Source organism: Stigmatopora argus, chromosome 1 (genome assembly GCF_051989625.1).
Source record: "Stigmatopora argus isolate UIUO_Sarg chromosome 1, RoL_Sarg_1.0, whole genome shotgun sequence".
NCBI classification, from domain to species: Eukaryota; Metazoa; Chordata; class Actinopteri; order Syngnathiformes; family Syngnathidae; genus Stigmatopora; species Stigmatopora argus.
In genome coordinates this window covers 17,114,722-17,130,931 of record NC_135387.1, presented here as the reverse complement: position 1 = coordinate 17,130,931, position 16,210 = coordinate 17,114,722, and the positions used below count along the sequence as shown (strand labels likewise).

The 16,210-nt window shown below is 41.4% G+C and overlaps 1 protein-coding gene across 10 annotated transcripts in view; it reads right to left on the bottom strand.

Annotated features, from left to right (window-relative positions):
• The window catches only part of prdm16 (PR domain containing 16), a 140,877-nt gene that overhangs the window by 63,422 nt on the left and 61,245 nt on the right, over positions 1-16,210 (bottom strand). The gene's annotated exons all lie outside the window — the stretch shown is intronic.

Sequence of the window (16,210 nt, the reverse complement as noted above, 5' to 3'; positions counted from 1 at the left end):
AAAAAACGATTGTGAAGACAAAACTGAAATGATTTAAGTAGATAAAAGAGCTGTGTTGTGCAGGCATTGGTCAGAGCGACAGGAGCACAGGGTGTATAGTACATGGTTCATACGCTTTGGGCAACAAATGTGACCACAGGGATATAATAATGGACTGAGAGGTCACCAAAACACACACACACACACACACACACAGAAGCAAGTGTTACGCCGCACACACCCTTCTTGATGAATGAATACCCCACAGATTTGACGTTAATTCTACGCTTCAGCGTTGCAGGAAATTTAGCTAAGACTGTGTGTTTGTGTGTGCGTATAATTAAGCCTTCAAGCAATATTTACTGGGGGCAGATAGGTAGTAGAATGCCCCCAGTGTCAGCCACAGGAAATGAGAGCATGATGAATTGATTTTGCTTCTTTGCTGCAATGATAAGGTACTTCCCATTAAATACTAAACCAGCATCTCCTTTGGTGTCCTCTTCCTTTTGACACCCAATAATAGCATGTGATGATCTTAGAGGAGGCCCCGACTGTTTCCTGAGTACTTTTAGATGGCGTGACTTTTCGGGGGAATTTGGGAGTATAAGATGCTGAAGTACAGACACAAGGCAAGGTCACCTCCCTTTTCCTGCTTCTCCTTGCCCTTTTGACAGTTGTTCTGTTGTTTGGCTACTTAGAGTCGAGTAAATGGGAAAAGTTAGTAGTGCACTTGGAAGTAGCAAGGGGCTTTTCATTTACTCTATCTGTTACAGAATCTGCTGTGCACCCTGTGACGAAACTCTTGCTCTACAAGCTGCTTCTTTCATGCAACATTGTCCCAAATTTCACAGCAAATGATGCATGATGGCACACTTTGATGTAGTAAATCACGCAAGTTGCTCATATAGGTGCTCTAAGAAGAAAGCTTTGAGCTAAAAGCATTGCTTGTGCCCCTATAAAATAAACACAATTTGTTCAAATGCTTGCTTAATAGCTGTTGATCAAGTTTTGGAGTACAGTATACTCTTGAAGTAGAAAAGTTATTGCCCCAAAGTGATTCAATTTAGCTAGATTTATGTCTTAGAAAAAAATACTAACAAGACAATGCCCAGTGGGAATAAATAGGATTAACAAGACCTTTCTACAAAATTTTGCCTTTACCATAAAATTTTAATCACATTGCAATTTCCTTTCAAATTCCATGTTTAATACATACACATAAAAGCTGGCACGTAATAGGTATATAAAATGCAAACATACAGACGGACAGGAACAGCAACAGAACCTCACCATTCAAAATAAATACATATTAATTAAAGAGGGAAAATGTGATTGGCCGCTGACGAGTGCTGCTTTGATTTATTGCACATGTCATTTCAAAGTGACTTTTGCTCTGGCTCAGTGAGACAAGTCCAAATAGAGTCTAGCTTATGTTGAGAAGGATAGATTTTCCACTACATAGACAGAACTAAAATGTCCATTTGTTCTGTATCTAGCCTGCTGAGCGCTGACATGTCAATATGTCTCACGGAGAAGAGAAAACATTGCAACGAGGGTAATTAGAAAGTGCGTGTATGTGTGTAACTCTCGCTCCAGCCCACATGACCTCAACCAAAAACAAATCCAGTTATGGCTTGATGAAAGTGCAGCCACCTGCACAACCATTCCGCTCATTAGCGGTATGCATCAATGTGTGTTTATGTATCTCGCCATATCCGCGCCAATTGCTTTCACACCAGGCGGGAGTGAGACCGACTCCTTCCCATTATTAAAGTTTCAATGCACAGTTTTTGTTATTGGACAGAGTCAGGAGTCTTTCAACACCACTTTACCACCATTCGTATTGACATGCCACGAAGAGCAAGCACACAAAAAGAAAACATTGCACGGAGAGGGAAGTGCAAAGTGACTGAGAGCCTTTGTTTGTACGAGACATGTCACAGTCTAAATCACTTGACGGAACTAAATGCCGCAAGAACGATCACTCCCAAAGCTAAATTAATTTTGAAAAGCCAGCAGAAATATCCAATGGGAGGTTTTTTTTTGGTGTATAGCACATTAAGCAAATGGTGTGATTTGTATGAGAATAAAAAAATCAAGGCTTGCAAGAACAGACTAAGACAGAATAATCTATTTATACAAGTTAGAGACATGAGGCCAATGTTAACAGCTTGTATGGCAACTGAAGCAGGAGGAGTTTGCTCATCACCATCCTCAGAGGACAATTGGAGGTTTGCGCCATAGGAAAATGTTACCTCCGTATTGCCAAGAACAATTCTCTTCGACTCTGAATAATAAGAAGCAATGCAGCAGCACGACCCAATAGATGGCTCTAAATGTCGCAAAAACCACAAGTTTCCAAAAGAACCATCAGCAAACAAACCTCAGGGATTTTTTTTTCAAACCACGGCTCAGTCGGACACAGCCACAGCAAAAAAGCCACAAATTGAAAGTTCTGCTCAGATTTATCGGGATTTTTGCAGCTTCTTGGCACCCAGACTGGACGTTATTTTGGTGGATAGATTATTGATCTTCAGGATGGAGCGATGGGGGGAAAAACAAGGGTCAAATCTCTCGTACCAAATCATACCATACCATCTTATCAAAAGCTTTGCTGGGAAAATCTGCAAGGTTCTGATTAATTAATTAGGAAGCAGAAATAGAAGAGGGACAGGGTAACAAATTAGCAGGAATTTAATAAAAAAAGTCACATACAATGGATCTGAATGCTCTCTGTGTTGTATACACAGTATTTAAAACGGAAAAATTGAGCAAAAAGAGCGCTCTTAACCTACCCTATCACTCGTTCATTACGTTTTCAATGAAATGTAAAAATGCCAGAAGCTTCAGCTCCCATTTTAATTTTTAGTTTTTTTATACTTATGACTAAAAATTACATTTTGAAACTTTACCTTAATTTTGTCCTGAATTCTGACCAACCGGATGCTGTCTGTTTAAACTAATATCAAGGTAAAATTGCTGAAAAAAAGTCAAATTTCTGGCTAATTTCAACTATGATTTTAAATTAAAGTTGATTGACAGAATTATTCAATTTTATTTAAAAAAAACACCCAGTCTCTGTTGACTATCACCTATAAATGGGAACCGATCAAAATAGTAAAACACCTAAAAATAATAGGGAACGTCACTGACAAGTGTTTAAACTCAATGAAGGAACCCAATGTTCCCAAAAAAGGGAAAAGAAAACGTAAAGAGAATAACGTAGGAGTATGAAGTTGAGCTTGCTTTCTCACAGCTCTATTGCTATCATTTTAAAACTCCAGATAACAAACCATTTACACTTTCCTGCAACAATCAGTTCGTGCCTGTTTGAATAAAGATACACCATGAATGCAGTCTGCTTTTTAACAAAAGTCCGTCTCGGGGCCCTTTCGCTGGCTTTGCTCCTATGAAACAGTATAAAATTGGACTATTTTGGGACTTCCCAAAGATAGGAGCCTTGACAGCTGACCCAAAACAAGACCAGAGCTATGACCTCTTAAGAACATGCCTCAACAATGAGGTTGCCCACAAAGCTTAAGTGGTGAGGCAAGGGAGTAGGAAACAAGGCCAAAATGGTTACTGCTAAATAGCAGGAAGCTGGGCGTCCATCAGATAGAAAATATTTCTGACGACTTTAATAAGTGGAGAACTAGAGGTGTGCTGGCCAAGGCAAACACAGGAGAGTGCTGATAGGAAACATTCTTTCTCCAGCTCCCCCTCTTTGTTCGTCTTGGTTGATCGAGGACGCCATTCCAAGTAATCTGCTTGATTCATGATCATCATGTCCACTTTTCCGTGAAGCTAAATTGGAGACAATTATACGCAGAACATTAGCAAAGCCAATAGTACCAGCGTTACGGCTGCAAAAAGAAACATGTGGGATCCGACTAGCTTGACACTAATCGCGTAAGGCTAAAGCTAACTGCCGCCCAACCCAACATCTTGATGGGGCTATGCAGGGAGCGGCCTGTGACGGAACAGCGGTGAGATAGAGTTTAGTGCACAAAGGTTAGATTTGGAAGGCAAACACGCCAAAGCATTGTGCGACTGTTGAAAGTCACGGCCACTTGTCTAATACAAATGTGTGGTATTTACAGAATGAGCCATGACCCCGCATGGCCCGACGAGCCTTTGTGTAATTTATAAAGAAATCCCAAAGTCGAATTTTGCTGCCAGAGCTTTCAGTGACCCTGGACGGACATGACTCATCATTTCAAAACTATTTCATGATTCATAGCTCATGCTTTAACATGAAGACCCTTTATGCATCAAATATTTGTATTCCTACGCCTGACACTTAAAGCCTTTGAAGATGTTCTTTCTTAATCGTCATGCTTTTCACAGAATGGGTATAACAAAGTTTGTGAATCAAGCAAACTGACCAGGAAAGATGACAGGAGTGAAAAGAGAGCAAATGCATTAAAGGGCCCATACTTTCAACGAAGCCTTGTATGATCATCAATCATCTCACGTCCAAAGACCTTCATCCTTTTAAGGCCTTTACCACAGAACTTGGTATCGATAGAGCTGTACAGATAAATTATCCGCTTGGCCTCCACTTTATTGATAACTCATTTGAGCAGATGATCAGTAATAATCATAAGTGAATGTGTGTGCTGATAAATCTTGTGCTCGGAAACATAGTGACAGTCGAAGGGTTAAGGACCAATAAATAACTTACCTTTTTGTCCTAAAAGGATTGGCTGCAAAGCATCAAGGAAGGCTGTGACGCAACCTTCAGATAATGATATATCACATTGTCTCGTCATTTTGACAACGAATTGCAGTTGATCGATAAGTGGCAGTATGATGTAAAATAACAGTCGGGAATATAACGATCTCTTTTTTTCTCCCAATAACATGTATTGCCTCGTAGCAAGCATGGGTTATAGGAGAAAGATTTAGGGTCCTGACTTCGGGGCATTCAGATCGAAACAAAGGTCACGCTACTTCATTTCACATCCTATATCAGCCAGAGAAGCAATGTATGACTGTTTGCACTGCATAGTGCCAATAATGGCCAATTTTTATATTGTAGATTAAATGGATGCATAGATTTTCACATTGATTGTGACAAACCAACCACGCTCCATATACGTACTCAAGTCAAGTGAGTGTTCCACTACACAATCAGTGATAGGGTTAAAAGATGAAGTGTAGGGATGTCTGTAGTTCAAGAGTGGTGATGCAGAAGATCAACAAGAGAGGATGAGCATGATGGTTGAGAAGACTAAAGCCATTGTTGTTACTTTTTGGACTAATGTAGTATTATTCCCTAAGCAAACCTAGGTCTAGAAAAGCAAATGTTAAGCAGGTAAAACAAGGTACAATTGCAACAGTAAAGGGGATCAATTGTAAACACTCCCTCCCGTCTTCATACTCAAAAGTAGCCATTTACGGACTTGCAGATCACTGGCCTTTCTTCATTCTCTCAATTGCTTTCTGTACAAGTGTGGCCAGCATGTTTATAAGGAAGACGTCGAGCTTAGATGTTAGGTCATCAGCAGGACAGAGGTGAATGGCATAGTGTGTACTGGGGAAAAGGTAAACAGTGCCGTGTGTTCATAAGACAGTCTTTGTTCAACTGCTGGTCTGTGATTTTAAGTCGCTTAGTTTATTGCGCAAAAACACGAACACACTGCTTCATATGTTTCATTAAGTGTGACAAACAACTTACTCACATGAACGAGACAGTAAATACTGCTTCTGACAGACATGACACTATCCCTGCGCCATCTACAAGGAGTATATCCTTGTTGCCTACTAACGGTCTCAATCTCATGATGTGATACATTTTTTTTTACAATTAAAATACAAAAAACAAATGCACGTAAAAAACTTTTTTCTTCTTCTGCGGAACACACCCATCAGCCTTTCCCTTCTTTGGACTGTCTATATATGTGCATTTACCATTACTCAAAAGAGATTTATCACCAGGAGAGCTGTCTCCAAGTCCACAAGATCAACCCATCGCCTCCATAATAAACGTCAAGCTGTCATGATTTATGTAGCTAATGAAATTGATTACCTTGGCTCCAATTTGCAGCACTTTGCTTTCTGAAGCGGGCATGAAAGATGCGTTAAAGGTTCTATGAGGATGCCGACTAGAAAAAAACTGACATCCAGCAGTTTGGCCTTGAGAACTCTTGGAAGAAGATATACGCGAGTGGAGATAATAAGGCAGCCCCACTCCCTCATACAAAGACCATTGTTTATGTTTAGTTATCATACAAAATTAGCTGAATTCGGGAGTTGTTAACTGATCCGCTCATGAACGGCAAGATAACGTTTGGGAATAGTGAAGATTCAACACTTGGACTGATGTAAAAAACTATGCCGAGAAAATGTCCTACAATGGAACTCAAAGTAATATCACCCCACACATAAAGCAAAAATCATACATGCAAATCATTGAAGACAGAAAACAGGTGAACAAGACATATCTCTTCGGTTGACCTTCGGGCTCATCACAAATGACTTTATTAGCTTGGCCATATATCGTGAAGGCCATTTACAACGCTATTAGTGAGAAGGAGAGACTATCTCTCTTACGAAGATTGATGTTGCCCGTCTTATCAAACCCTTTTTTTATTATCAGCAAAAGCCTTCAATAGAGATACATTTCCACTAAGTCATTTTTACAGATATCACATCATCAAAGTCACCAGCAGAAACGGATGTTCAAAGCTTTTATCATTTAAACTGAAATGATAGGGGATTTCTGTAACATTGTCATCCTCCTCACTGATTGAAAAACAGGTGTTCAAAGAGCACTAAGATGATTTGGTTATTGTCTCTGGACCCTGGTTTATAGCTGTCTGTCTGGCTGGTGCACATGATGATGACTGATGACTTTATTGGGGGGGGAGTTGTATGGTGACAATTTGGAACTGGGACTTTCCATTAGTCATCCGACTGGAGCAATCACAATGGAAAATGTTTGTGAGCACTCTTGACCTTTTTGGTCGTCATTTTCAATGTCAGAGATAGAGATACGGTTGATCTTTGCACACTAACCCACACCTTTGTCAGCTTTGATTAGAAAATAAACATTAAGACAAGACCAAACATTATGAAAGGAAATAAATTATTATTCTTTTCCCTCTCTTTGACCACTTGAGAAGTAATAGATGACTTAGGGAGAAAGTTATTGGACAAAGGGGGGTTTTGAGTGGCGAGCTTGCTCAGAGGAAACATATCTGTCCTTGGGCTAAGGGACAGAACACAGTGCTGCCTTTATTCAGCGTCTCGGCCCTGTCGTTAAGGAACGATGACACACTCCTCCAGGTCCACATTAATCTTTAACAGTATGATTTCTAAAATAACACTGGGTGTTTTCCCGAAGGCATGCCACGAAAGAAGGGCCCGTTCAATCCCCTGCGCTAACACAGTTGCAAACCAGAAGGCGGTGGAAATCCAATCAACAACTTGTCCAACGACGAACGACCAGAAAGAGACAATTAGGCCCTCTAACAAAAGATGCTAAATGCTGTTGACCTGATGCAGTCACCCTGACAGTGGCAGCTCCAGTGGCTCCCAAACACCACACATTAGTGTTGTTAACAGTGTTATCACAGGGCTGCTCTGGGCCAGATAAAGGCTGTTGCCGCTGATGGGCCTTCTGTGATTTGAGAGGCTGGCTGCAGATACATGAATAGAAGAGGTGGTGTCAGTCAGCCTGCCTCTGCTCAGGGACTGTGGAGATATAGAGGCTGAAATAACAATGTTATGTAGACAACTATGTGTGTTTAACAGCAGAAAAAGTACAGTGCTTCTAACGCTGTTTGGGTTCTGGGGGCCAGACAGGGATCTCTCACTCCATATCTGGGTCCAAAGGGCAAACTTGGCTGCATGCGACTGACTATTACACAGCATGATAGTGGCGCAGACTTGAGGTTTCCATCATGCCAAGCCAAGTCCTTGTAGATCATAACGAAAGGAACGTTCTTTTTCAGAGTGCTCTTACAAGTGGGGCAAAATTATTAAAACTGTATGGACATATTTTTTTGTTTTTGTTTCTAAGTATCCTCTGGATCGCAAATGCGTTTTACTTTATATTGCAGCATGCCTGCGTGATGAGGACCTCACATTCTCTAAGTGGAGTGTGTTAGTCTTTCATTCACTTTTCTGGATTTTCCCCTCAAACTTAAAAAAAGGACACAAGACATTGATGTATATATTCAACCTAGATAGGTAAAGGAGTAGCTGTCTGGCCTGCCTCACAGTTCTAAATTTAGGAGTTTAATCCCAAACTCTATACTCAACCTGGGTTGAGTTTGCATGTTCTCCTTGTACCTGCCCGGGTATTCTCCAGGTACTGCAGTTTCCTGCTGATTGAACGCTACTAATTGGCTTTATGTATGCATGTGCACATGAATGGTTCTTTGTTTCTTTGTGCCCTCTAATTCCCTGGCCACCAATTCAGGGTTACAACAGTGCAAGAATAGGTTCAGAATATCATCATGTCTTGTGCTGTTTTTTTAATCCTGTCTGCCCATGTCTCAGTATTTCCTTAGTATGCAATTTCATAAGATTTTTCACTCCTGTCTAGAAACCACAAAGAGTGCCATGACAGTTATGTCTTTATACGATTCTTCCCGTCTGTTTTGGCATGGTTAAGCTTTTGGGGAAGCTCATCTGCCTGTGTGTTTAATTTCTCATCTTTCTCACGCTTTCCTACAGTATGTGTCTCTTCCGTTGAGAGTCCAACAGAGTGTAGAGGAGTTCTGTCCAAGGCTAACATGTATCTATAATGTGTTCGTCTCAGGAAACATGAGCAACCCCCCCACACACACATACACACACACACTTCCCAAGAGGAGTGGAACGCTGCTCTGGTTCGTTGGCACAGTGGACAATGTGGGTGTTGTGTGGATGAGTTGGCTGGCTGTCCTCTTGCAGGCTGCAGAGTCAATGTGGGGCCACTGTTGAGCGGCTGCCTGTCCCGCTGCTCAATAAAACCCTCCGTCATATATTTTTTCAAGTGTTTTTCCTTATTTTCTTTCAATATGTTTTCTTTCCTGACTTTTTCTTCTGCTTGCCACCTTGGATATGATCTGTTCTCACCCTGTAGGTTAATAGACTAATGAGCTTGTGTGACTATGTATCTGTAACTATATAAAAGAAGCTCTTTTCTGCTCTGACAGACAGCAGATTGAGACATGAGGTGGCTGCTCACTGTGGTAAATTAGCCATTGTACGCTGGATACAAATCCAAATGTTCTGAACAGCAGGAGAAAGGGGCACAGTCTAGGTGGGAGAGGAAAATTAGATTACTGCATAGACCATTATAGACTTGGTTTCTTCACTGATGTGTGTTCTCCAGGTGCATAAGAGCTTCATGACATGGAGTCAGAATGCAACAAACAAAACATAGCAACTGGTTGGAGGTGGCAGTGTTAATCACTTTGTAACCTTTTCCATCTTTAAATTCAGCTCCATAGTCCATTAATTAACATGTCTTGATCTACATAATTCAGCACTAAAATATGAGTAGAAGGAATGCCAGCAACATTAATTAACTCATTCATCATGAGACCTTATTGGTAAATGTTCCTGCTCACATGAGCAGTTTTGAAGGAATGAAAACACCTACGCAAACTTTGAAGCCTAATCACAAGAGATACCTGTAATTGAATGATGGCTTACGAACATACAGTGCCATGAAGCAATCTTTAAATTTAACACATTATACAAAGCTGTAGACCAACAAGCCTCGGTACATCTTGGTTTAGAGAACCGCAATCAAATATAAATGGAAAATTTCAAAAGCAATCGACTGGGGTGAAATTGCTGAAAAACAATGCATTTACATATGATTGAAACATTTATCATGACAGTGCTGATCTGTCTGTCATTTTTTCAGCAGTGACAAAGTAAACAAAGACCGTCAATGTGACGCTTGATGTCTACTGGCAAACCGCTTCTCAAAGTGTTACTATTTTCATTAATGGTAGGAAGACTATGAAAGTGCAGAAAGTGTCTGGCAGCCCCAAAGTTAAGGGCGGTCCTCCCCGTTGTCGAGGGTGGGTTGGAAGTGCTGGGAAAATGTGTGCCGTATTCACAGTAAATGAGGCCTTGTGAATGACCGTGGAGAGCCTGCTTCTTAACTGATGATGCCCGAGACATCTTCCTAGATCTTCTCTGCCACACTGAGAGCCCCACAACACTAAAGACCTACTACCATCTTTAGAGTGCGTCGCAAAAAGTCACTTGTTGTCTTTCAGCTTCAGCTGTGAAAACAAATCCCAACAGTGTGAACCAAGTTCTCTCATTCTTCTTAATTGGCGACAGCAGGTTTTTTCCTCTTTTTTTCATTTTCTGCTTCCTATGAATACATGTGACAAGCTTCTTATCCTGGCTTTTCAGTCTATGACTGTTTATTTATCTATTTCAACTACACCCAAGGGAACAAAAGGCATGCAGAATGGCCGGTGACAGCCATGTCGAATACCTCTTTCTGGCAAATCTGGCAGTTTTTTCTCACTGCTGTCACTTGATGTCTTTATTCAGGCCTGAGAGTTCACCACCATGAAATGAGTAGGGGGTGAGCTAAGTGAGTGACCCCCACAGGAGCCGAGTACTAAACGTAAAAAAAGAAGAAGAGGAAGAAGAAGAAGAAAGAAGCGCGAGACCAAGCGATGAAGGAACCAGAAAGTAGGCGGTAAAAAAAGTCGAGGGGGGTTAGAGGCACCCCTGCCGAGGCCCAGGCATCTCGCATGGCAGGCCCCATCTTGGCTTCAGACGGCTTTTGTCAGAGAGGGAGAAAGAGGGTCTCTTCTTCACTTGGGCACGGGACAATAGACGTTTTGTAAGTCAGGATGGAGGTGTCAATGGGTGAGTATGGAAGGATGCTGAAAGAGGAATAAAGCCAAGGTCCCATCTTCACATGGGGTGGGGTGGCGGTGGAAAGAGCCCTTTGGGACTGGGCAGATGTTGAAATGTGGATGATTTATTAGCCTTGTGTGTCTTTGGTGGCATTTGGCCACCATCCCAGAATTAGGAAGAGAGAGACTGAGTGAGAGTGAGGGACATGGTGAACAAGCAAGAGGGGAGGGAAATGGTGTACAAGACATCTTAATTCCTTCTATGGGCATGGGGTGCCTCTTGCTCTCCGACCGTCATGGCACTTCAGCCCGATTCTCTCAGAGAAAAATAACTTTGCTGGGAGTCATCTGCCTCACTGAGCCGCCCCTTGTCTCCTGACATTGTGTGTTACAATATATCTCTGACAGACACCTCACTCACAAACATCCTCTTTGTGAGAACAATAAATAAGCAAATGAATTCTGCCACAATTGTGAATGAACACAAATGGGTTGAAAATCAAACATTCATTTATAGTGGCCAATTTTGCCACTTTTCTACTGCATGGTAGTGTCTCAGCTCTAACTTTTCCACTTCAAATAAGATTTTCATGAACATTTCTAAACATACACACACCCATTAAATGCATCATTTAGAATGAGACATGGAAACAAACAGAGGGGAACAAGGGCCTACTGCCTTTCATCTCAGCCTTCCTATTTAAGAGGACACTAAGGCCGTAAGAAATTGACCAGTGCGGATGCAGATGACAAGGCACAGTAGCAGCACTGGCTGATGAGGTACTAGAAATAGTTCCTTGGGGTATCTTACCGCAGTGACAGTTGGTGCGTTGGGGAATGCAATGCAATTAAAAAAAATACATTACAACACACAACATTCTAAAGCAGGGGTGTCAAACCGGTCCTCAAAGGGCCGCAGTGGGTGCAGGTTTTTATTCCAACTCAATAAGAGGATACCTTTTGCAAGTGTAATCAGTTAATTAAAGTCAGGTGCTACTTATTTTAGAAGACACCTGATTGGTTAAAATGTCGGCGCTGGATCGGTTGGAACAAAGACCAGGACCCACTGCGGCCCTCGGCGGAATCGGTTTGCCACGTGTTCTAAAGAGAGGGGTATTTCATCAATTATTATTGAAGAAAAGTCGATCTTGAAAATAAATATTTAACCATGTCCCCAATTCGTCTAACTCTTTCACCCACTGAAAAGATACCAAGAATTATTAACAAATTTAAAAACTCTTAAAATACTGACATTTCTACAAACCACCATAAAGAAAAAATGGTGGTGAATCTGAAAACGTATTTCCAAAAATAAAGCTGCATTGCTAATACTTTCTAGGGTACGTGCCATTGGTCTGCAGTTCCAAATTTGAAGGCCCTGAGCAAATTACACTGACGTGGCAGCACAAAAACTGATGAAAGCACCCCAAAAAATAAACAAAGGACAAATGACAAATCAGCTCTCGATTGTACTTTCCACATTTCAAGGTACTTGAAGTGCGTTAACATTGTCTCCTCATTCACAAATATTACCACCTTGTTTAAGGATATCCAAGATAGATACAAACAAGCTGGTAGGTCACTGATTCTGATGTTGAGGTCTGGAGACACTGCAGTCCACTATCTGGAACCTTCTACTCTTGTAGAAGATGGGCAGTCACTACTAGGCTTTTTTTTAATTTAATTTTTGACCCTTTTCTTTTACATTCCTTGTTGCTACCCTCCCAGAACTATTTAACCTTGAAACTCACTTGCCCATCTTAAAACACAGCCCTTCACAGACAAACTGTAGGAGGGCAAACTTAAAGTAGCAGTGGAGTGAATTTTGACAGCTTTCACTAAGTACTCGGAGTGATGATTGATTGGCAAAGTAATTTACTGCCCAGTGTCCATTCTTTTCTTACTCCCTTGCTCTTCTCACTCTTTTGCCCTTCTACCAGTTCATTTAGCCATCCATTCATTGGCTTCCAACTCCTTAGAAAAACTTGCTGCCTGGAGGTCAAGGTCTTTTGGGAGTGGGTCCTATTGAGTGTGCGTGTGCACGGTGATGGCAGGGTGTGCTCGTCATATTTCAAAGCTGGTGTCGTTGAGTCACCACGGGCATGATTTAAAAAGAGTAATTGTCTTGCCGTTGGCGAGGGGATGGTAAAGATGGCCACTAAATAGTTTGAATGCAGCACACATATGGATGTTCACACAAACAGTGGGTTACTCTTGGAGGGCAAGGGATGGGGGGGGCTTTGACATGAGTGGAGGAGAGGGTCATCTATCATTTGGAAAGAAGGGCTACGAAGGAGAAGCCGGAGGAAAAGTCAAATGAAAGCAGAAAAAAGGTTGCAAGGGTTACGTCTGTGCCACTCTTGCTGTCTGTTGATCTCCGGCTGTCATCATCATCGTCTTCTTCATCATCATGGTGACTGGCCACTTACTGCAGCCCACTTCAGCCTGCTGACTGCTCTCCTTCACCAACTTCCTTCGAAAGGGCCCCCCGGAAACCTTTGTTCCATTCATTAGTACTACAAATACATGCAGATGCTCCATGGAAGAAGCACAAGAGGAGAGAGGATTTTGAAGCAGAGCCTGGCCGGTTAAACATTAGTGCTGATTTGGAGTCAATCTGCTTCTTTGTAAACAAACACAATTCTGAGTAGCTCATGCGAGAAGGGCTCTCATTATTCAATGTAAACGCGGACAATTAAGTGTTTTAAGGGGACATTAGCGATCTGCGTTTTTCCTTCCTCGCTGCAATACAGTATGGAAAAAGGAGCATGTAACAAAGCAGGAGTTTTGAGAACAAGACATTTGATGCGACGTAATGGTTGCGCTCCTTTGCTGTACCGATCTTTCCTGTCTTTTGAGAAATTGCTTTTAATGTAAATGTCAGTTTTACTTAAAAAAAATATACATATATTTTTATGTATTTGACAAAAACGTTTGATGACTGCATACAATACATTTTAGTTCAAGACCTTTCCCATCACAATGTAAATTGGGTCAAAAATATGCAACCATGAGTTCTGTATATTTGAAGACTCGTAAAGTTTTAATTTAAGACCTTATACTAAATCTATTTTTACCACCGAGTGTGTGCTCTACGGGAATGTTTCAAATGGACTATTTTTTGTTTCATATTGTTCATGGTGTGCAAAGTCTTTTTGTGTTCAATATTCTTCATTTTATAAAATCCAATTCAATCTTTTTTATGTAATGTAAGAACTAAAAATATGCATCCTGTTGAGAACAGGACACTCCAACATGGGACAACGACTGAGTATTGGGACGTGGGAAGATGGGTCCAGGGGTCACAAAGACTGGCATACAGATGCCTCAGCCCGCACAGACCCCATTTTTTTCTTTCTTTTATCTCTCAAAGGACTGTTTTCTTCTCACTTCCATGAATTATGTAAATGGACAAAGCTTCCCAGGCTGGAAGAGGACAGGAAAAGGGATGGAGCAAAGTGAGCGAATGCCTCCTCCTCCTCACTTTTTTTTCCTTCTTTGCTTGTGTCCGAATCCTGCATGAGCTTTCATGTTTGTGCTGTGGGCCAGGATTTTTCTCTGCGGCAATGAGAAAAGATGGCGATGGACACCGAGTCGGTGGAAATGGTGCTGCTGGCGGTGGAGAGGTGAGGGGGTAGTGGGGATCTATGCACAATGACATATACGAGGAAAGAATGCTGGCCTTGTTGTTGGACAGCTTGACATTGATTAATGAGATAGAGAGAGGAGAAAATAAGAGAGAGGGGTGGCACTGGTTGGGTATGCTAAACAAGGAGGTGGGGGGTGTTGGGCCCCCTTAAGGGTGACAGACTCCGGAAGCGCCTTAGGCTGCATGTACGATAAGGAAGAGGTTTGCTTCTGCCGTGTATGGTCTATTCACACGTTTGGTGCGTCTTCTCACATGATTTGGCCTGGAGGATTCTCTGCACATGAAGGCGCACAATTCAATGTGAGTCACATCAATCCTCATCCATCAAAGTGCCCTTTAAAAGCTGCCACCGCTGCCGACATCATCATCATGAGGAGTTGCTTTGTTGGCACTTCTTTACACACACTTAAGAAGATCAGCTGCTTCGTGGCAACTGAATTTAGCAGAACACAAATGTGTTTTAAATAGTCTGTCACCATTAAGTATAGGACATGCATGGGCCTGCTGTGAATACTTGCTTCTATAAATAAGAGATGAGCAGATGAGACGTCTGCACGATCAACTCTTTGATATTAGCAATGGAGGGCAAGGACAGAATGTGCTCCATTGGGAAGGGACTATATCAAGCAGATGGGCACATCGGCCATATTTGCCATCTTTGAGACAACAGTTTTAGTTGGAAGGTTTTCTGGACTGTGCGATATTGTCATCCATTTCATAAACTAATACTCGATTTAAAAAAAATCATTTGTTAAGTTCATAAAGTTATGAAAACTTTAAAAAAATTCTGAAACCTTATGAGCAAACAACAACAAAAATATACACTAAATCATATACAATTATTTAAAAACTTGTAATTTTGGAGAACGCAAAACAAGAACAAAAACCCAACAAATTTTAGTATTGTCCAAAAAATCCCTGACTGACTGAAAACATAAATATTGTTTTGGTTCGAAAAATGTAAAATGTTTTATGTAAAAGGCATGTGGTTTCAGTCTTCAATCTGGTCAGTGCAAATAATGGTTCTCAATATGTCTATATGTAAGGTTTTTAATGCTTGCTGCATTCAATCTTTTAATTCAACAACCATTTTCTTTCTTCATTCAACAAATTAAGGAGCAATAAGTTCATAAGCACACCCGGTGACTGAGTTTGATGTCAGAGTATATCGGCCCCTGAAGGAGATCATTTCTGCATTCTATGGCCTGATGATTATGAATTTGAGACCCACGCTATCAGATGGCTTTAAGTTAGAAAAATGCTGGAAACGTTCTTTGTGTTCCCTTCAAAGTAAAAATATTTTCGTTAACAACCATCTCTATTTGATGCTTCTTACTTTCTAGGCTGCACTCTTAAGTCAATCCCCTCTATTCAATGTCTCGTTGATGCCTGTGTGTCGCGCCATCGCTGTTGTTGACCTTTTCTACTCGAGGATCTGCACCCGACAACCTTCGTCTCCAGCCAAGTGGGATTTCAAAGTCTCTCCTGGATGTCCCTGGAACCTTTTGTCTCCACTCTCATCTATAGGTAAGCACAGTGGGCACCCCCATTCCCACCGCCAGCCTCTTCAAAACTCTGCACAATAGCCAGATTTCCTCCCAATTTGCTGGCAAAGAATAGGAGGCTCAGAAACTCTTTTCAATACTTCTGAATGGTGGGCCTAAATCTAGACTCAATCTTTGGATACTCCGAGCCTCAAACCTGCTTAGAAGCTCATGACTTTGGGTTAGAAGATTCCATTGGAGTTCAAGGG